The 23582-nt window shown below is 42.8% G+C and overlaps 1 protein-coding gene across 3 annotated transcripts in view; it reads left to right on the forward strand.

Moving 5' to 3' along the window:
* MARCHF3 (membrane associated ring-CH-type finger 3) overlaps nt 1–23582 on the forward strand; it is a 180504-nt gene that overhangs the window by 95968 nt on the left and 60954 nt on the right. The window lies entirely within an intron of this gene.

Below are 23582 nucleotides of genomic sequence, written 5' to 3' on the forward strand. Positions count from 1 at the left end.
TTGAATTCGAACATTAATCATAATCGTCAACATTTAAGATTCCCTGAAGCCTTAGACTTCCCTTCACCCCTCCATGGTTTCCATTATCAAACTTTTTTTACTGTGTCATATAGTTTCTCCATTTTTCTTAAAATAGTCCATTTTTACCTTAGTTTTTAATGCAAGTGTTACTCATATCCTGCCAAAGTTTTTAGTTGTTTACAGTATTCTCTGAAGTAAATTGTATTTTTTCCCCATTTCTATCTTCCTGGTTTCTGATTTCCCTGACCAATTTCTCCATTTCAGCGTAGTCCATCATCTTCATCAACCATTCATCTCTGATCTTGACTTTTATCTTCTTTCCATCTCTGGGCCAGTAGTATCCACGCTGCTGTCATCACATACATGAATAATCGTTTCTGTTCCTTTGGTATCTCTGCATCTAAAATTCCTGTAAAAAAGCTTTGGGTCTTTCCACAAATGTTATTTTAAACATTTTTTTCAACTCATTATATATCATTTCCCAGAATGCTTTTGTCATCTTGCACATCCACCACATATAGTAGAACGTGCCTTCCTTCTCCTTATACTTCCAACATACATTTGAAGCAGTTCTATACATTTTTGCTAATTTTGTGGGTGTTAAATACCAACAATACATCATTTCCATATGGTTTTCCTTCAATGCACAGCATGCTGTAAATTTTCAGTCCTCCCTCCATAGCTTTTCCCAAGATGACACAGAACCCACTTTCAACCGAAACACTCTTTTGGATACCCAGTTCTTAACTTTTTGCCATATATTTGCATAGTGGTTGCTCTCCTGTTGTGATCTATTGTGGATCTGGCCGCAGCCCACTACTGGGCCCCAACCCACCAGTTGAAGACCAGTGGTCTAAAGCAGCGTTGGAGAACCTGTGTGCCTCCAGATGGACTACATCTCCCATCATTCCTGACTATCTGCCAGGCTGATAGAGCTGTTGGGGGTTGGAGTCCACCCACATCTGGAAAGTCACAGGTTCCCCACCCCTGATCTAGGGAGTTTAAGGTAAATATGAAAAGAGTAAAAAAAGAAGAAGAAGAATAAAGGTAAAAGTAAAGGACCCCTGGACGGTTAAGTCCAGTCAAAGGTGGCTATGGGGTTGTGGCGCTAATCTCACTTTTCAGGCAGAGGAAGCTGGCGTTGTCCACAGACAGCTTTCCGGGTCATGTGGCCAAGCAGGACTAAACAGCTTCTGGCGCAGCAGGACACCGTGACAGAAACCAAAGTGCACGGAAACGCCGTTTACCTTCCCGCCGCTGTGGTACCTATTTATCTATTTGCACTGGCATGCTTTCGAACTGCTAGGTTGGCAGGAGCTGGGATTCAAACTGCCAACGTTCTGATTGGGAAGCCCAAGAGGCTCAGTGATTTAGACCACAGCTCCACCCGTGTCCCAAATAAACAATCACACAATCACTGATAGGTCCACCCGCCATTGTGAGGCTCAAAGCAATGAAGATGATGCCTTCCCAGCTGTTGCCATTGGCTGTGGGTTTCTTGTGATGTCACAAAAGCACTTGGCAACTAAGTAGACATAAAGCCAGACCAAGGGGAAAGCCCTTTTCTATTTCCAGCAGGACACACCTGGCAATGGATGTGACATTCAGCACTGCCCAGGATTCTTCCACTTGGAGGAGGGGAAGTGGTGAATGGAAGGAGGCAATCCTCTGGCAGTGGGATGCTTGGGAGCGATAATAAGGCAAGTTTGCTTGCTTGAAGGCTGCTGGTATCTGTGGTTGGAAGCTGGCAGACGTCTCATGATGGACCTAACAGTAGCTTCTGGCACAATGGGACAACGTGACAGAAGCCAGAGTGCACAGAAATGCTGTTTACCTTCCCACCACAGCGATACCTATTTATTTATTTATTTATTTATTTATTTATTTATTTATTTATTTATTTATAAATATTTTATTAAGGATTTTCTTGTTTTACAGAAGTGTAGTGCCTCGTGTATTTTTTTTCATGTAACATTTTTACAAATCCGTTTCATTTGTTGAGGCATTAGGGGGAGAAGAAAAAGAAAAAAGAAAAAAGAAAGGGGGGGTGGAGAGAGGGAAGATGGATGGGGGTGTGGTCGGGTGGCGGTGTTTCTATTATGTTTAATGTATGTAGAGTTTGGTGTCAGCGTTAGCGATACCTATTTATCTACTTGCACTGGCATACTTTCGAACTCCTAGGTTGGCAGGAGCAGGGACAGAGCAACGGGAGCTCACTCTGTTGCAGGGATTTGAACCACCTACCTTCCCATCGGAAGCCCAAGAGGCTCAGGGGTTTAGACCACAGCACCATCTGCCTCCCTATGAAAGGGTAAACATACAGGATATGCAACAAGCCCCCAATATTGCAATATTTATTTTCTTTCTTTTGTAATTGATAAAATAAAAGAAACTACTTAGCACCGTGCAGCTAAGCACCACAGAGAGACCTTGTTCTCCTTATAATAAACCTGTGAAATAGGTATACCTTCTCCCCGTATTTCTGGTGTCACAGAGGGTGGTTTGAAACTGAACTTACATACCCTCCAACATTTCTCTGATGAAAATTAGGACATTATATTCCATTATTATTATTATTATTATTATTATTATTATTATTATTATTATTCCCCACCCATCTCACTGGACCCCAGCCACTCTGTGCTGCTTCCAACATACAGTGGTACCTCAGGTTACATACGCTTCAGGTTACAGACTCCGCTAACCCAGAAATAGTGCTTCAGGTTAAGAACTTTGCTTCAGGATGAGAACAGAAATCGTGCTCCAGCAGCATAGCAGCAGCAGGAGGCCCCATTAGCTAAAGTGGTGCTTCAGGTTAAGAACAGTTTCAGGTTAAGTATGGACCTCTGGAACGAATTAAGTACTTAACCCGAGATACCACTGTATATTAAAACATTAAACATTTAAAAAGTTCCCCATATATGGCTGCCTTCAGATGTCTTCTGAAGGTTGTATAGTTACTTATCTCTTTGACTCGGGGTTGCATAACCCCATTACCCCCTCCCCCCAATATTTCTCTGGTGAAAATAAGGATGTCCTAAGGAAAAGCAGGACATGCCGGGATCAAATCAGAAACTCTGACGGTTTCTGTAAATCTGGGGCTGTCGCTGGAAAACAGGGACACTTGGAGAGTCTGAACTTAAGTTCCTGATTTGTGGCCTAGGCTTCTAAGCAGTGGACTGTACCTAGTAATGTTAGAGGCATATCAGTGAATATGCAACACGATTGGAGCTCTCATTTCTCCAAAATGAAGCAGATAAGCATGTGTGTCTGCTTTTTATCTGAAGTCACCGATTCACAATGCAATGCATCGTATCAGCATGTAATCCTGTCAGCTGCACTTGGATTTAAAGGGGAAGGACATAAAATTAAACAAGGTCATAGTGCCTATGGGACGATGCCAGAGTATTTGGAAGATAGTAGCAATTCTTTTTAAAAAATCAAAATTGTGACAAAACTTCCCGATCTCTCTCTCCTCTACCTTCACACCAAACCTTCAGCAATTGGCCTGTATGTAGAATTACTGAGGCCACCATTCTTTTATTTTAGCAATCTGTCCAAACTACTCTGCAAAACACCCCCAACTTCCTTTCTTCTTTGGGTCCATCATCTATCTGTGACGATAATAGGTTTCCGAGAATAGTGCATGCAAACATCAAAGTATTACAAAAGCAAAGTACAGTTTAAGCCAAAGGCAGTTGGAAAATGTGTTGGCTACCTGCTCAGGCACAAATCGTAATAGCGAGAATTGTCCCCCTTTCAGCTCTACGGAGCACAATGGCTGGTTAGTCCTGACTTGCCATAGGCTCTTTATTGCATAAACATTAGCGTGCTAATAGCCAGTGGTAGCTCATCAGAAATGACAGCCTTGCCTCTGGAGAAGAGAAGCAACAGAAACAAGCCTGAGGACCACTGCTGCTGTTTAAGAGGTGCATCAAGGCGAACTCTCTTGCCGCATTTCATTCTCGTTATGTCACTCACTGCCCTGCCATGAATTTATGCATGCTTTCTATAGGGCTATGTGTGGTCGTTTTAATGGAATCGGATCCCACAAACACACGTGTTAATCTTTTAAATGTGCAATAGCATCTGTGCATCCATATATACCCTAATAAATTTAATAGTGTCTCCAAAAGTTTAGGGTCTGGGCAAGATGAGCCAAACGAATGAGATGGCCCGGATCAGAAATAATGAAGCAATGAAGTTTTAGCTTTGACGGAAAGAAATGATCAAGGAGTCTCCAAATGCAAGTCTGGGGTAAAGGTGCGGGTCCTGGATCTGCAAAGGGTGCATAAAACTTATTTCGTTTTTACATTACCCCTTTAAATTAAAACTAAGGCCTGCAATGAGCTTGAGATGAATGTTAAGCTTACATTTTATAGCTGACATTTCCATTGGCACGTGTGAAACTTGTGGGATGCAAAGCTGTCAGTCAAGTCCAACATTCCGAGAGGACTAACTGCCTCTATGTGGCCGGCAGTTTGGTCAGTTGGTCGGTTGGTCAGTTGCTGCTAGGAGTGTTAACTGGTAACTGCTCGGATGCAGTCTTCTCATGACTCACTACTATCTAGTATATAGTTTACAGTGGTACCTCACAAGACGAATGCCTCGCAAGATGGAAAACTCGCAAGACGAAAGGGTTTTTTGTTTTTTGAGTTGCTTCGCAAGACGAATTTCCCTATGGGCTTGCTTTGCAAGACGGAAACGTCTTGCAAGTTTGTTTCCTTTTTCTTAAAACCATTAATACAGTTGCGACTTGACTTCGAGGAGCAACTCATAGCACGCGGTGTGGTAGCCTTTTTTGAGGTTTTTGAAGACTTTGGTGATTTTTGAAGCTTTTCCAAAACTTTTCCGAAACCGTGCTTCGCAAGACGAAAAAATCGCAAGATGAAAAAACTCGCGGAACGAATTAATTTCGTCTTGCGAGGCACCACTGTATTTGTTATGTAACCTAAGCCTGCCTTCAGGAACAACTCTGTAAACCTGAATGAATCTGATAGTAAAGTAAAAAGGTAAAAGGACCCCTGACTGTTAGGTCCAGTCGTGAACGACTCTGGGGTTGCGACGCTCATCTCGCTGTACTGGCCGAAGGAGCTGGTGTACAGCTTCCGGGTCATGTGGCCGGCATGACTTAGCCACTTCTGGCGAACCAGAGCAGCGCACGGAAACGATAGCAAAGTACTGTGTGTTCATATGATTCAGGTTCATGTGTGTTTTCTTTAAGAGGGACAGAAAGGGATTATCAGCCAGGAAGGTATAATTATTGATAGGACTCAAACGAGTTAGCAACCGGCTTGTTGTTGCATAAACTCAAACAGGGGATCGTTTAAACTCTGCTAAATTATATAAACGTTCCCACAAAACTTCTATCAGGGTGGTATCCTCCTCCTCTCTAACAATGGGATTTAATCTGGGTTTCTGGTTGTTCTTTGGTTGTCCACTGCGGCCCCTCAATGCTTTCCTGCTAGAGGAGAGCTGGGAACTGAGTTTCTGTAGGCTCGTCACCACTAGGAATCAGCTTCTCGGCCAGGCATGTGCAGAGTGGATGGGGGACAGTTATGTACACATGCCACAGGCCTTGGAGGGACTGGCTGCTTTTTTGTTTGAGTTTATAGGTTAAAGGTAAAGGACCCCTGGACAGTTAAGTCCAGTCAAAGGCGACTATGGGGTTGCAGCACTCATCTCGCTTTCAGGCGGAGGGAGCCGGTGTTTGTCCGCAGACAGCTTTCCAGGTCATGTGGCCAGCATGACTAAACTGCTTCTGGTGCAATGGGACACCATGATGGAAGCATCATTTACCTTCCCACCACAGTGGTACCAATTTATCTACTCGTGATGTATGATGGTACGATTGATTTGGGGTCTTTAGATTTCATGCTTATCCCAACCTGTTAGTTACAGCACAAATCTGACTAAGGTAAAAGTAAAGGTACCCCCTGACCATTAGGTCCAGTCACGGACGACTCTGGGGTTGCGCGCTCATCTCACTTTCAGGCCGAGACAGCCGGCGTTTGTCCGCAGACAGCTTTCCAGGTCATGTGGCCAGCATGACTAAACAGCTTCTGGTGTAACAGGACACCATGATGGAAGCGCATGGAAACGCTGTTTACCTTCCCGCTGCAGCAGTACCTATTTATCTACTTGCACTGGCGTGCTTTCAAACTGCTAGGTTGGCAGGAGCTGGGCCAGAGCAACAGGAGCTCATCCCGTAACGTGGATTCGAACCTCTGACCTTCTGATCAGCAAACCCAAGAAGCCCAGTGGTTTAGGCCACAGCGCCACCCAGATCCTTTTTGAGTTTGAGTTTATAACCTTATTCTTACAATACTCCCGCCCTGGGCTTCAGACAAGCTCTGCACGGGCCTATCAGAAGTTGTACATTTTTACAAAAGTTGACCACCATGAATTTAGCTTCTGGCACACAGAGTCTCTGCAGTGCTCTTGCTACACTTTTAGCTGATACTTTAATAAATAACTAAATGGGTGGTACTTATTTCTCCTCATACAGCTGCCTCGCTCGATGCTTCAGCAGGTTGAGGTGTTAGGGACTTGCCTCTTGCTTGTAGATTGTTTATGGGATGCTGGTGATATCAGCTCAACTTCTGGCATGTTTGGAGGAAGCAATTTATCTGGACCAAATTCTAAGAAGCCTCAGGCCCTTACCTTGAAATGACCTTGGTCATCAGGGAAGAGGCAGGGAGAGTTCAACCTTGTTGAGCCGCTTTTGATCTTGTTGACCACAGCATCCCCTTGCAGCTGCTCCCTAGGGAATTGGAGACACAGTGGTTCTCCTGAAAGGTCACTTTCAGAAGATAGTATTGAAATATGACTGCTTGGCTACTATTGGGATTGGCCCAAGGTCCCATAGGACTAAGGGATGCGAGTGGCACTGTGGTCTAAACCACAGACCCTAGGGCTTGCTGATCAGAGCCTAGGGCTTGCTGCCCCCCGCCCCCCTTTCTACGCCCCTGGTTCCAAGGCGTTCAGCAACCAAGGTACGACTGTATATTTAAAGAAGATGAATAAATGAGTAAATTAAGTTAATTTGGATATGCAGAAGATATTAAAAACAAGGAACTGCAGAAAGAAGGGGAAGGATGCCAAGTTCTGAAATGTCAAAATGATTGTAAAATTAGTGAAATGTATAAAATTAGTGAAATGTATAAACTTGAAAAGTATGTATGTATGTACAGTACGTATGTATATAAATGAATGAATGAATGAATGAACTGCACGGGTTACCATTTTTTTTCTCAGTTCCAGGTGCTTTTATCTAAATATAAAGTCCAGGACATCTTGGCAACCTCTTGGGAATATTTAAAATTATTCCTCCTCCTGTATTGGCCTGCCTATGGGCTTAAGATCCGCCAAGGAACCTCAATTATGATTCCAACAGAGGATTGGTGGTGTGAGAACTTGCGGCACGACCTCCCTGCTGAAGCCTTGTTCTGACTTGATGGCATTTTGTCAACAGGTGAAGACACACCTGTTTGCCCAGGCTTTGGGGACAGAGTGAGGTTTACTGTCAGTTCTGTTATCCTCGGTTATTGATTTAATTTGCCTGCTGCTTCTGTGGGGCACGCTTCTGACAGTTAAAGTATTGACTTAATTTTTTTGTGAGTATTGGATTTCAGATGAGTTATTTTATTGTTTTAATGCCATATATGAACTTCTGTCCAGGGACCATGAACTAGTGGGTGGGTTTATAAAAGCTGTAACTAAAAAAAAATAAAAACGATCATTATTTATTACACTGCTTAATGCTGGAGTAGGCTGACAATTAAAAATAGATTACATTACCCATCCGTATGCATCTCATCACTGCTGTGTCTGCAGTTGTATACACATTTGCCTTGAAATAAGTCTTATAACTCAGTAGGGCTTACTTCTGAGTAGACATTTATAGGAATACACTGTAATTCCCTGTTCTGTTTTTGGTTACAGTCTTCAGATGGGAGCTTTTTCACTAAATTTTCTTTTTTAGGAAATAAGTTTCAATAGATGGTGTGGGAACACATGCTAAGCAGACATCCTTCTGGATCATTGTTTCCTTCTGGTTTGGGGAGTTTAAAAAGAAACAATGGGCTTTTTTAGGCACCAAAGCTACGCATCATGTTTATATTGCAGCCTGACTATTGTGTCTGAAATCCAACAGTTCCTCGCTTCTCTTTTCTCTGCCCCACCTCTCTTTCCCCAGCTGTGGACATAACGAACCTAGAAGGAGAGAATTACTGGAAAGTATAAACTCTAGAGGAAACAATCTGCTGTACCAGAGTTGCTTTTGACAGACCATTAAACAAATTGACATCACATATGAATAACCCAGAACAATGCCCAGATGGTGTGGGAACTGTAATTAACCAGGAGCAATTCAGCCATCTCAACTGTGTGAATAGAAAACTTGAAGAATTAAAAGTGCATGAGGAGTTTGGGGGGGAGGGAGGGAGAGATCCTGATAATTGCACATAAGTGGGATTGCTGTCATGAAAAGAGGATCTTTCAGAGTTCCGAACGATGGCAGGGACTCCTCTCAATGTATTAATGGTCAGTTTTATAACCTTCAGTTCATGCCCCTGTGATCTCATTTAACCTAGACAGTTCTCACTGCTTTGACTTATTCGTACAATACACCCATATCTCCTGATGTCATCCTTTTTTAAAAGTGGCAGATTTTTATTTTTTAAGAAGTGCATGAGCAGACATACTGACTTTAGTATTTTGCAACCTCACATGCCTCACCATTAAATGCTTCTTGAAATTTTGTCACCAATGTAATTCAAGTCTTTCTTTCCCCCCTTCCTCTCCATCTCCCCCCCCCCCCCAGTTTTTAAAGGGTTGCTGGTATATTCTACAGTGGTACCTCGGGTTAAGAACTTAATTCGTTCTGGAGGTCCGTTCTTAACCTGAAACTGTTCTTAACCTGAAGCACCACTTTAGCTAATGGAGCCTTCTGCCACTGCACCGCTGGAACACGATTTCTGTTCTCATCCTGAAGCAAAGTGCTTAACCCAAGGTACTATTTCTGGGTTAGCGGAGTCTGTAACCTGAAGCATCTGTAACCTGAGGTGTGTGTGTGTGTGTGTGTATATATATATATATATATATATATATATATATATATATATAAAACCTTCGGAAGCAAGAGAAGGCCTTCTGCTAGCCATTGGGTTAGAGCAGGGCTTCCCAAACTTGGGTCTCCAGCTGGTTTTTTTTTTTTTTTTGGACTACAACTCCCATCATCCCTAGCTAGCAGGAACCGTGGTCAGGGATGATGGGAATTGTAGTCCCCAAACAGCCGGAGACTCAAGTTTGGGAAACCCTGGGCTACACATTAGGGCCCAACATTCTTACTCCATTTCTCACTGTTTCTAAAGCACTTCTAGCCCTAATCTTTAAGTGCTTTCATTCCTTCGTTCCTCAGTTAAGCAGAAGATAGCGTGAAAATGAATCATAATCTGCATGTGCATTTCTTATTTAGCAGAGCTCAGTCCAAAAACCTGGATCTTCTTGGCACAGGATTGGAGTTTGTTACATGGTTGTGATTAAGCTGCCGTGACCCGCTTACCTATTCCATGGTGATCAGGAAATTCAATAATAGCTGTGTTAATTAAGCAAGAGACAACACTTGATGTGCCAGAGGTGTGCTTGGCATACAATGAAACTTTCAACCTGTGTTCACATCGCCTAATTCTTAAGGCTAGAGCACATGCTTAGTGGAACCATGAAAAAGTATTAAGAAGTATTAAGTTGCAATACAAAGCTGTAGTGAACATAATCATTCCAGCCATTTGTACACTGACATTCATAAACATTTTCCCCAGAATGGTTTGCAAGACAATTAAAAATCCAGAGCAGCAGCAATAAAAATATATATGGTGAAATATTAATGACTAGGAAAACAATTTCGAAAATTTCTGAAATTGCCAGTGATTTAAAATGCCAGGATAAAATCATCTTAACCTGGGGCCTTGAGAGCTAGTGTGGTGTAGTGGTTAAGAGCGGTAGATTTGTAATCTGGTGAACTGGGTTCGCGTCTTTGCTCTTGCAGATGCAGCTGCTGGGTGACCTTGGGCCAGTCACACTTCTCTGAAGTCTCTCAGCCCCACTCACCTCACAGAGTGTTTGTTGTGGGGGAGGAAGGGAAAGGAGATTGTTAGCCGCTTTGAGATTCCTTTGGGTAGTGATAAAGCGGGATATCAAATCCAAACTCTTCTTCTCTTCTTAAAAGAGATTGGAAAAGGTGTATGTCTTTTTGGGAGTGTTCCAGAACTGGGAAACCACAAATGAAAAAGCCCTTTGTTGCCACTTGCTGCTCCCAGTCACCAGTCTAGTTGCTGCATTCTGGATTAGTTGGAGTTTCCAGGTCACCTTCAAAGGTAGCCCCACATAGAGCCCTTTGTGGTAGTCCAAGCGGGAGATAACCAGAGCATGCACCACTCTGGCAAGACAGTCCATGGTAGGTAGGGTCTCAGCCTGCGTACCAGATGGAGCTGGTGGACAGCTGCCCTGGACACAGAATTAACCTGCACCTCCATGGACAGCTGTGAGTCCAAACTGACTCCCAGGCTGCGCACCTGGTCCTTCAGGCACACAGTTACCCCATTCAGGACCAGGGAGTCTCCCACACACCCCACACTCCCTGTCCTCCAAAAACAGTACTTCTGCCTTGTCAGGGTTCAACCTCAATCTGTTAGCTGCCATCCATCCATCCTCCAACCGCCTCCAGACACTCACACAGGACCTTCACCACCTTCACTGGATCTGCTTTAAAGAGAGGTAGAGCTGGGTATCAGGCAGAAAAACTTCTGCTTCTGCTAGGATTTGAGAAGACAGAAGGTGGCCCCCTTATGGACTATTCCAGTAGCCCAGAGCAGGGCCGGATTTAGGTTTGATGAGGCCCTAAGCTACTGAAGATAATGGGGCCCTTTATATGTCCAGCTGTCCTTTGTCACTGTTTTTTGTGTTGAATATATTCTATATGGTAATTTATGGACCTAATAGGTATCTAAAGCCATTTGCACATAACAAAATATGCATTTTATCGAAGTGATTGTTGAACTGAAATACAATTAAGAAGAAGTATATTAATAGTGAAATATAATTAAGAAGAAGTATATTCATAGTGAAATAATCATTAAGCTCTAACTTAAAATGATTTTTTTATTCACAACAGACTTAATAATGCAAATACATTGGCATTTGGCAATAACAAAAGTTCCTTTAGAAACACAATTTACAAAGACGCATAATTTGGGGGGGGCCCCCAAGAGAGTGGGGCCCTAAACTATAGCTTGTTTAGCTTATACGTAAATCTGGCACTGGCCCAGAGATATGACTTCGTGTGGCACTTCCAGTTTGTAGGAAACTAGTAAAACCAGCCAAATGCTGAGGTGTAAACCTAATCAATGTTTTAGTTCAACCCAGGGGTCTTTTTTTCTGGAGCCCAAGAGCTGCACAGAGCACACTCTGTCACCTTCTCATTTGGCTTTTGCAGCCATGCTAACATGCAGTGGTCTAGTTTTTCACTTTAGCCAGTAAATGTGAAAGTCAAACTGAGGTCAGGCTTGGAAGAAAAGATGCGCTGTAGTAAATCAATGTGTCATAGGATCGAATTAAGCCTTCCCTGTTTTTGAAAATACACTGCAAGTAAAGGATCTTTTTATCTGCGCCTAGATAGGAGGTCACCGTTTCTGCAGAGTACGGATTCTTGTGACTTTCTCCCTCGTTGCGAGAAATAAGGAAAGCCGCCTCCAATTCCTTTCTGAGCCATAGCCACCCAGCCATTATTTTGCTCTGTGGCTCCTCCAGCGATAAGAGAGATTTGCCAAGATTCATGATTCAATGAAGGCTGTTGCTGCTGAAGTTGCGAGATAGCGGTTCATTACAAGATGGAATTGACTTATCGCGAAATACAAAGGACCTAGAGCTGTTTATCCAAACATTACCAGTTCCCATTTTAATGGACAGCCAAGAATAAATAAATAAAAAGCAAACACAACATCTACAAAATGAGAAAGTTAAAACATCGTCTACTGAGCAGGATATTCGCAGTGCAACACATAGTAATATATCTATTTTTTTTAAAAAAAGAAGAAAATACAATGGCTTCGTTTACTTAAGGAACAAAAGCATCCCCTGCCACTGGCACATCTGAATAACTTCTCTGGGAAATTGGGGGCTTTGGGGTGGTTTGAGGCGACTTTTGGGGGTGGGGAGTCACTCAAAATCAGATGGCACATCCAACGACAGCCTTCCAAAATTCCCTGAGGCATCATTTTATTCATGCACATAGTGTGCGGTTTGCTCCTCCATGTTTAAAAAAACTTTTAAAAATAATATATATTTTAAAAAAACACCTTAATATTGGAAGATTCCAAATCAGTGACATTTATTCCAAACACCAATTCCCATCATTGTATTTTACTTTTATCATCTTTTCCATTTTTTTGCTACCCGTTATTGCAGTATATAATCTCCCATGAACTGTGCATGTAGTGAAATGGCGTTGACAGTGAATGGATTTCATTATTCAGTTTTGCAAAGCAAAAAAAGAAGAAGAAGAAACCATTGGCAGCAAATGGCTTGAAAATGAAATTAAGGCATATTGAGAAGTATCGTGAGTCATGGTTGTGCACTGAAAGTTTTTCTTTTAAGTGTGCAATAAATTGAGGAGTAGTTACAATGGATTGCTTTAGCCCCTTTATCTAAAACTCATCATTAATTCTGGGAGAACAGCTCCTTGCTCCCCCAGTTGCACTGCGTAGGTAATTTATATAGATGTTCATAAAAGACCCTCGAAGCTCTGTGCAGTTACTTTCAGACCAACTCAGCTGAAAATTTCCTATACCCCAGAATCCAAAGCAAGGGTGATACGAGCCCAAAGAAAACCAGATAGATTTGCTTCTTCTGTATTGATTAAATCTGGCATGGCTATATGTTGTAAAAGATTACTGCAGAATCCAGTGGGTTGCATCCAGTTGTCTCCCTCCACTGATGGAAGGCTCTTTGATCTGATAGCAAAAGCTTCCAAGAGCAGCAAGTGATTTTCGCTGATTCTTCGTTTGAGCTGGCAAATCAATGGTTTGCTTGTTGTGGACCGCGAGACTTTCAAATGACACTTTTTTGTCCCTGTCAAGAGGGCAGAATCAGATGACCACAGTGCAATCATTTAAAACTGTCGGTGTGGTGTCTGAAATCTGAAATCATGTTGTGAGATAGTGCCCTATATCCTCCAACCAGAATACCGTCTTCAGGTATTCTGGAAAGAGGGCAAAGTGATGTAGATGTAGAATCCTGGTTTTGCAAGCATCTTCATTATATAGGGAGCTCACACAAGCAGAAACAACCGCTCACACTTTAGACTAGTAGTTCCCAACCTTTTTTTGGCCGTGCCCCACCTAGGTAAAAGTAAAGGGACCCCTGACCATTAGGGGTTGCGGCGCTCATCTCGCTTTATTGGCCGAGGGAGCCGGCGTACAGCCTCCGGGTCATGTGGCCAGCATGACTAAGCCGCTTCTGGCAAACCAAAGCAGCGCATGGAAATGTCGTTTACCTCCCCGCCAGAGTGATACCTATTTATCTACTTGCACTTTGACGTGCTTTCAAACTGCTAGGTTGGCAGAAGCAGGGACCGAGCAACAGGAGCTCACCCCGTCGTGGGGATTCGAACCACCAACCTTCTGATCGGCAAGTCCTAGACTCTGTGGTTTAACCCACAGCGCCACCCGCATCCCTGTGCCCCACCTAAGAATCTCTAAAATCCTGATCTCCCCACGCCCCCATGACATGTTATGTTTTCCATTGATATATTATTGACATCTAAGTAATTTTTTGGCTTATTATATATATCAGTGGCAGTAGTGGTGCTCTCTCTAATGATTTGCAGAATAGCATTTCTTCAGCTAAAATTGCCTTTATCAATATACAGTGGTACCTTGGTTTTAAAACGTAATCCATTCCGGAAGTCCGTTCCAAAACCAAAGCCTTCCAAAACCAAGGTGCACTTTCCCATAGAAAGTAATGCAAAGTGGATTAATCCATTCCAGACTTTTAAAAACAACCCCTAGAAGAGCAATTGAACATGAATTTTACTATCTAACAAGACCATTCATCCATAAAATGAAAGCAATAAGCAATGTACTGCAGTCACGCAATCAATCAATCAATCAGTAGCTGAACTGGGTTCCACACAGTCACAAAAACAAAACAAAAAAGCCGCAAAAACAAAAAACACAAAATAAATAGCAAAAAGAGACAGACCTCAGCGTAACACTCAAAACGGAAGTGTGGCACTCAAATTGGAAGTGTAACACTCAAAAGGGAGCATATTCAGCTTCTGATACTGAGGACAGAATGTTGGCCTTGGACCAGGAAGATTGAAGCCCTTGAATCTTTTTCATGTTGCTGCTCAATCTTTTCAGCCTAGCCTGCTTCTCAGGGTTGCTTTAAGGATGCCCTGAGATGGGCATGCACACCCGCTTAAGCTCTCTAGTGGAAGGGAGGGGAAAGATATAATAACAGTAAAATAAATGCAGACATAATCCCAATATTACTGCAGTTGGGATAGCTCAGTTGGTAGAGCATGAGATTCTCAATCCCAGGGTTGTGGTAAGAGCCCCACTTTGGGTGAAAGATTCCCAAAATGCAGGTTAGATGACTCTTGTGAGGGATGCGGGTGGCGCTGTGGTCTAAATCACTGAGACTCTTGGGCTTGCCAATCGGAAAGTCAGTGGTTCGAATCACCACGACAGGGTGAGCTCCCGGTGCTCTGTCCCAGCTTCTGCCAACCTAGCAGTTTGAAAGCACACCAGTACAAGTAGATAAATAGGTACTGCTGCGGCAGGGAGGTAAACAGCATTTCTGTGCATTCTGGCTTCCATCACGGTGTCCCATTGTGCCAGAAGCTACTGTTAGGTCCATCATGAGACGTCCGCCAGCTTCCAACCACAGATACCAGCAGCCTTCAAGCAAGCAAACTTGCCTTATTATCGCTCCCTAGCATCCCACTGCCAGAGGATTGCCTCCTTCCATTCACCACTTTGCCTCCTCCAAATGGAAGAAACCTGGGCAGTGCTGAATGTCACATCCATTGCCAGGTGTGTCCTGCTGGAAACAGAAAAAGGCTTTCCCCTTGGCCTGCCTTTATATCCACTCAGTTGCCAAGTGCTTTTGTGACATCACAAGAAACCCACAGCCAATGGCATCAGCTGGGGAGGCAGCATCTTCATTGCTTTGAGCCTCACAATGGCGGGTGGACCTATCAGTGATTGTGTGCTTGTTTATTCGGGACACGGGTGGAACTGTGGTCTAAAACCACTGAGCCTCTTGGGTTTGCTGATCGGAAGGTCAGCAGTTTGAATCCCCGCAATGGGGTGAGCTCCTGTTGCTCTGTCCCAGCTCCTACCAGCCTAGCAGTTAGAAAACACGTCAAACTGCAAGTAGATAAATAGGTACCACTGCAGCAGGAAGGTAAACGGTGTTTCCATGCGCTTTGGCTTCGTCACAGTGTCCTGTTGCGCTAGAAGTGGTTTAGTCATGCTGGCCACATGACCCAGAAAGCTGTCCATGGACAAACGCCAGCTCTGAAGCAAGATGATCACCTCACCCAATAGTCCCCTTTGACTGGATTTATAACCATCCAGGGGTCCTTTACCTTTTACCTTTTTAGATGAGCCTTGTGTTCCCTTCCAACTCTAAAATTCTAAGATACTAATCCTTACTTTCTTTAATTTCTGAATAGCAAGGTAAACTTTATTTAGGGGACTACTGCATGCATCTCTATTGTTATTTATTGAAGTTCTCACCCTGGCCACCAGGGGTATTGTGTATATTATAGTTTTCACTCAGGTCCACGTCAGTTAATTTAGGCAGGAAATCCTGGGTTGCTGTTGTTACAATGTTGACAGCCAGCTGCCTATAAAAGCAGGCCGGCTGAGCTGTTCAGTTCAGTTCAGTTCAGTTCCAGCTTACTTATAAAGAGCTACTTGGAGAAATCTCTGTGTCGTCTGCTATGTCCTCCCACTACTGAATACCTATCATCTGAAACTATCCATATTTAAACTCCCATAAGGTTAATTTCAAACTTAACCTGGCTCCCCCCTCTTCTGATTAATGACAGTGATAGTTTTGCCCTTTGTGTGCCTCCAGTCTACAAACTGAGATTTCAGTGTATCTTTGATTCTGCCAACTGAACATATTTGCTAGCAGATAGTGTTGGTGCTGCTGTGATGATGTTGCAACGCCAGCATGACATCATGTTTTGGGAAGTTTACGTTAAATATAGCTTAGCAGACACCCGAACCCTTCCATCTCACCTTGATCACTGAGATCATGTGTTAATGGCCTCTTTGGTTGTCTCCCAGTTAACTAAATAAGAAACATTCTCTCCCACACCCTAGTATTCCATGTGCTGGGGGAACAGGTTCTGGGGTGGCAAACCTGTGCCCCCCCCCCAAAAAAATACGATATTTTTTCATGTATAAGACAATTTTTTTTGCTAAATTTTGTTAGTCAAATCAGTTCTCATTCTACTTTACATTTCTCTTGCTTTCCTTTACATCAGACGTTCTCAATGGACGTCAAAATATCCCCTTGTCTCTACACGCAGTGGGTGATTTGCAGAAACGTGAAATTATGCAAACTTGTATCTCAGTTTCAAAAGAGTCATAAATAGGCTGTAAGCCCTTAGCTTCATATTAAGTTGGAAAATAATTAACCGTGGATAATGATTAACTTCCACAATCAATGGCATTTTAATAATTAAATATATTTGAACGTCAGCTAAAATACACATGGCATGTTTACCGCATGCTGGCAGAATTTATAGTTTCTCGCGCAGAATATAAAAACCGAGGATGATGATTTGCTTTCCCAACACACATATTTTTCATTCTAAGGGTGATTCTCCCCTAACTCCCTATTTTAAATAACTGGCTGCCAGGCTGTTAGGACAGCTTCCCTTGGTAACAAGCGAGTTGCATTTTTCTTCCCTTGGTCTTAAAGTCTCAAAGCTGCAGGATACAAGTTTTTGAGTTGCATTTCTTGGAACTTAATAGGAGACTCCTGGGAATACTGTGAAATAGGAAGTTTAGTGTGGGTTTCTGAGTGCTTGAAAGCGTTTGAAAACTGCGGATGCATTCAGTGCTGTTTTTAATAAAGGTGCTGAAAAGGCACAAATGGGAAATTCACATAAGAGCTCTACTTCAATATTTGTATAACTTCTGCCTCCCACAGCTTACAGTATGAGAGCTTTTTTTGTCTCATGTGAATCAAAAACCACTCAGGGTTTTCTGCAGCGGCTCTGAGGGGAATCTCTCCTTGTTGAAATGGGCGGGGGGGGGGGGAGATCCACTTTGGTAATTGAATTCATCCACATGGTAGTTCTTGATGCAGTGGAGAAACGAGCTCAATTTATGCACGGTAGTCAAAAGTGCAATGAGGGCTCCAACTTGGCTTTCTGTTGTAAATGCAAATGAGCCCGTGTTGAAATTCATCTCCAGGCTGGCAAGGCTGCCGTTTGACATCTCCATATGTTTGACTATAACTTAATAAGAATCCCTGGGCCTCGCTCGCAGGCATGTGCGGAGTCCTGCCGTTTTCCTTGATTTCAGAGCCACGCATCTCTTGCTACACAGTCCTTCCGCAATGGAAAATGAGCACTTCATTGATGGGACCATTTGCGGAATTTCTTGCAAATACGTTGACAATAATATTGCCTTGTTGGCATTGTCCTGGCATGAGAACTTACGCATTGGGTCCCTCACTGCCTTGGAATTTCTCAGCGAGTGATTGTGGCGATCACACAGGGTCCCCGGACGTTTAACGGTCTATTGATCCCTGTGCCACCACTGTGCCCGCTTACCCACTGCCACCAACCCGTTACTCTGGGTAAAACACTGAGTCCAGACAGTTGTTAAAATTGAACCAAATAAACAAGTTTATTTTAGCAGCATTAACAAGTTTATGGTTTCTCAGATACAGTAATACCTCGTGTTGAAGACGCTTCGAGTAGAGCACGTTTGAGTTGCGCTCCTCGGCAACCCGGAAGTAACGTAATGCGTTACTTCCAGGTTTCACCGCTTGCACATGTGCAGACACTCAAAATGAAGTCACACGCGTGCGCAGAAGCAGCGAAAAGCGACGCGCGCATGCGCAGACGCGCCGTCGCTAGTTACGTTTACTTCTAGATACAAACAGGGCTCCGGAACAGATCCCGTTCATATCTAGAGGTACCACTGTATAATTCCTGTCGGTTTCTTAACTTTAGTTTCTTTACCGGCCTATACCTTTCTAATACCTTCTGACTGATTATATCAACTGTTTGACTGACTCCTCTTAACAGATTCTCTCACTCTCACACATCAGACTAGCCCAACCCACAGACTTATCCTCTCTGTCTCTTCTCTAACTCCAGACTGACTTCTCAACCACCCTAATTCTAACTCTAACTCCTCTCCTTGAGTTCCCATTGGTTAGTCATTTTACAATTAGTTAACCCTTTCCTTATGAACCCAGTATGATGTCACACACCTAGGAGGGCAAACGCCACAGTGATCGGCAGTGACATTTTGAATTCTCGAACACGATACCAAAGAGAGCAACCCCAGAGCTCCATATTGTATACAGTGGTACCTCGGGTTACATACGCTTCAGGTTACAGACTCCGCTAACCCAGAAATAGTGCTACAGGTTAAGAACTTTGCTTCAGGATGAGAACAGAAATTGTGCTGGGGTGGCCTGGCAGCAGCGGGAGGCTCCATTAGCTAAAGTGGTCCTTCAGGTTAAGAACAGTTTCAGGTTAAGAACGGACCTCCGGAACGAATTAAGTACTTAACCCGAGGTACCACTGTACATTCATATTTTGAACACATACAGGGGGAGTGACATGAAAAAATTGCAGTGGTACCTCAGGTTACAAACTTAATTCGTTCTGGAGGTCTGTTCTTCACCTGAAACCATTCTTAACCTGAGGTGCACTTTCACTAATGGGACCTCCTGCTGCCGCCGCGCTACTGGCGTGCGGTTTCCGTTCTTGTCCTGGGGCAAAGTTTGCAACCCGAGGTAACTACTTCCGAGTGAGTTTGTAACCTGAAGCATTTGTAACCCGAGGTACCACTGTGTATGTAAAATAATATTGACCTGAAGTAGATTAATGGAACAGAATAAGGAAATAAAAAAATATTTTATTGGACTAATATTATTTAATTTAATGTATTATTTTGGGAGTCTGAACCTACTGGCTGAAAACGGATTACAGCGCTGGGAGAAAACTAGGCATGAATAAAAATACCCACACCTTAATATAAATTCACCAGTCCCAACAGATTTGAATCACAGCCTTGCTCTTTCTTTTTTTAGCTAATGGAAAGCTTTCAGTAAACGCTCAGCCTCGGACAAATTTCTAAGAGAAGTGAATCGCACAACTTTAGGTCAGCCACAAATATCCTGTTTCTGATTCCCATTCTCCAGTGTGAATTGGAAGACTCTGTAGGTTGGTCTAATGGGTCATGTGGGGAAAAGGCAGTTTCTTTCAGTAGGAAACATTAAAGCCCACTAGAAGTGTGAAGGTCAAGCTATTACCTGGCTGGCCAGCATGCTTGAAGTACTGGTGTAAGTACTCCAAACAAAGATTACCCCGTGTTGAGAATAAAGAAGTGATAGATACGGTTCTAGGAGAAATGTGACCTTCCACCTGCGGGCTCCATCCTTGCCCTACTTGGCTGATAGCATCTAGCAAGCGGGGATTTGACAAACTGCATCGATGAGATGATTAATGCCTCCTTGAAAACAGGAGGATTTTCCCAGCTCTAATTCTAGCCTTCCTGAAACGCAATCTTTGATCTTCCCAGCAAACTGTTAAAAGTACAGGTCTACACCTGGAGGTTACGAGAACATAAGACTATGTCTTAAGACTATCCTAACTTCTTTGCATTCTGCCAAAATTGCTTCCCCAGTCTCTGCAATGCTCTAGCTGTACGTAGCATTGCTTTTCTATATCCATGCCTCACAGGAGAGCCAATTCATTAGCTGCAAGATTTTTAGCACTCCTTGGAGGGGCGGTTGTGTGTGTTGCAGTGCCATCACCATTCAGCATCCACACACGAGGAGTCAGTCGGGAGCAGTCTGACTCCCTGCACTTTTCACACCTGTCATTTAAATCAACAGCAGAGATGCAAAAGGGAAAAACTCGCCTGACTCCATGATGCTCCCTTGAGGAACAAGCGGGTTGTAATGACAGTATTCTCTGCAGCAGCTAGCGTGATTTCTTTCTCCTCCTCCTGCAGAAGAAAATTTTATATTTTCAAAAAAATATTTGTATTAAAATTTTACAAGTTTTAGCATCATCAAAAATTCAAATTACGTTTTACATTTTCAATTAACCCCCCCCCCACCTTCCCCAACTTCCGTTTCTGGTTTATAGCATACCGTATTTTTCGCTTTATAAGACACACTTTTTCCCTCCTAAAAAGTAAGGGGAAATGTGTGTGCGTCTTATGGAGCGAATGCAGGCTGCGCAGCTATCACAGAAGCCAGAACAGCAAGAGGGAGAGCTGCGCAGCAATCCCTCTTGCTGTTCTAGTTTCAGGGATAGCCGTGCAGAGCCTTTTCAACAACATTTGATTCAGAATATTTTTTTCCTTGTTTTCCTCCTCTAAAAACTAGGTGCGTCTTATGGTCTGGTGTGTCTTATAGAGCAAAAAGTACGGTACTTATTTCTTCTGCTTATAATTTTATATGCCTTATGTACTAAAATTAAAATTGTACCTTGTCAATCTGTTGTTAACATTTTAACCTCATATTTATATTTTCTGTTTATGTTTGTCCATTGTAAGTGTATTACTCGAATCCTGCAAGTGAGCTCATTTCAATGCATTGTTTCTGTATATACATCATAAAAGGTTCCCAATCTTTTTTGAAGTCATTGTTGTCCTTATCTTTGAGTCTCTCAGTTAGCTTCGTCATTTCAGCGTATTCCATCAACTTTTCTTGCCATTGTTCTTTAGTTGGTAGTTCCTCACTTTTCCATTAAAATTTTAATTTCCCTTTGCCTACTTTCCCCCCAGACTTCTGCCTTCTACATTGCAAGAAACAAAATGCAGTATGGCAAGCATTCGTTTTAAGATGCAGCAATGGTATGATGACATTTTGAGCTTACCTGTCACCTGAACGGGGCGAACCAGATAAAGGGAACATCTTCCATTTGGTGCCCTTTCCTCTGTTGAGGAAGGTGCAGGATAATGTTTATAACCCACAAGTTGCAGAGCTTATTGGAAAACACATCAAAAGTACTTGGTGAAGTTGGGTGAGCAACTTGTTCACAAGAAGACTGAAGGCTAGAAATGCAGCTCTGCAGTTATGTGTTTAACCAGACTTACAGACAGAAGAAATGGTTTTTAATAGCAAGGGACCACTTTTTCTGATTTCAACCATCTTGTTTGTTAAGACTGGCTTGAAGACGACCTTTTTCAGAGGCTCCCCATTTTGGAGATTAGATGATGCCAAGTGGCAGTACCCCATCTTTGGAACATCTCCCCAAAACGTACTTTTAGGGACACCTACATGTTCGTTTTGGTTAGTGTTGTATTTATTCAGTGCCAAAATTCCGCTTCTGTTGTCTAGCTCATAAGGTTACAAAGATAGCCTTGAAACTAGATGAGAAGTGTCAATGAGAACACGGGAGCCAACGAAGGAAGCTTAGCAGGATTTTTAGTGGCCAGAGAGCAATGTTTCACTGTCCTGCATTGCTCTCTGCTCCCTACCCCCCAAAAAATATGAATAGCAGAATCAGAATAAATTATGCAAGATAAGTAAATACATATACATTTGCACGACTTAGGCAGGTTGCAGAATTCAGATTTCTTGGTGCAGAATTTAGATCATTCCTTAAGCATATATATCGGCAAAGGTCTTCTGCCTATATTCACCACCTCAGACCTATGTCTTAACAGCTCTTAACAGCTGTGCCAAACCGTGATGAAATGTGTGAATGACTAGAAAATCCCTGTGGTAGTCTTTTGGATTCTGACTTTTGTGATTTGGCAACCGTTTTCTGGTAGGTCCAGTACTCATTCTCTTGGCTTCCCCTGGTTTTCTGACTCTCTGCTATAATGATACAATATAGGCCTTGTCAGCATCTCTGAATGAACCTTATGGCCCTGAAAATGAACAATATCTGCTCATGGTCAGAAGCTATTTCCATGTGTTTCATATGAAAGCGCATAAAAAGAATACAGCAGCATTTATTCAGCCGGGGTTTTCTTAGGTAGCAAGATTTATTTTTGCTTTTGTATGCACTGGCATTGCCTTAGTCAATAGGTACTTCTCAGAACAATCATTCTTGATATTTACCTCCAGAGTTCAATATGCGCTGCTTATTACTTACACCATTTTCAAAAGTGTATATCATGCTGCATTTTATGAGGGAGAATATTGAAAACAAACTCAACTGTTGGAATTGGATGAATTGCATTATAGGGCTTCTGCCGGGGTTGAATTATTATGATTTTTAATACATGTTCAAAAGGCTGGTATTTATTTTGTGTTGTCAGAGCTTTGCTAAAAATCAGAACTTTGGAAATCAGGGCGGCACTGGTAAAATGCTGGGATTAGACCTGTTTTCAAAAGTCAACGTCGGCCATGAACGTCAGCTGCCATGGCCAAGCTGCTCCCTCGCTTTCTGTTTTCCGTATAACAAAAATGGTTTCCCTCAGATTTTCAAGTGCCTTGAATAGCAGAAATCCCGTATCCATTGAAATAAATAGTCAGATATTCCTATTTTAAAAATATGTTATCAAGCTGCTAAGAAGAAACATATTCTGCTGGGCTGCCCAAATAGCTCTCTCTCTCTCTTTTAAGTAGCCGCTAAAGCAAAGAGTTGTGCATAAATTAATATTTTGCTCTTAACGGCATCATCTGGTGGTTAAGAAATACCCTTAAACTCCTCAACTGACTGACGGATGCCTTTGTCAAAGCATGGATGGTCACTTTATGCAGAATGATAATCTTCCTGCTGTACATAATGAGGTCAGCGAAGCAGTGAGCAAGGAGATGTATAATTCTGTAGCATGGGTCTATAAGCACAGCCCTGTCTAGGCTATTTAAGTTTAATGAGGCATCTACTGTGCTGCTGCATACTCTCGTTGAACAGTCTCAGCATGCATTTCAAAACTAAAACGTAGCTCATAATCCATGTCCCCACGCACGCTCCTTGGAGAGTCTGTGGCTGCCGTTCTCATAAGGCTGCATTCTTTTGCATTTCTTTGTGTGCTAATGGTCTTGGAATTAGTCATTTGCTCCATTGTCCTTGTATATGAGGATCACAACGCTATTCTTTTTCTTCATTGTTCTTTGAGCGTCAGAACTGCTACGAAGTAGCGCATAGGCAACATGCATGCTCCCTAGGGAATGTATTCTCTGCAAAAGTAGCTAAAGCCATCCCCGCAATGATAGGTGTATCATCAAGCACTCGGCCCTGTTCGTAAATCTTCTTCTTCTTCTTCTTTGGCGATCACTCGTAGCCGAGTAGGATTGTCTTCCATAAACACAGTTTTAACAATGAGTCC

This window comes from Podarcis muralis, chromosome 11 (genome assembly GCF_964188315.1).
Source record: "Podarcis muralis chromosome 11, rPodMur119.hap1.1, whole genome shotgun sequence".
Lineage (NCBI taxonomy): Eukaryota > Metazoa > Chordata > Lepidosauria > Squamata > Lacertidae > Podarcis > Podarcis muralis.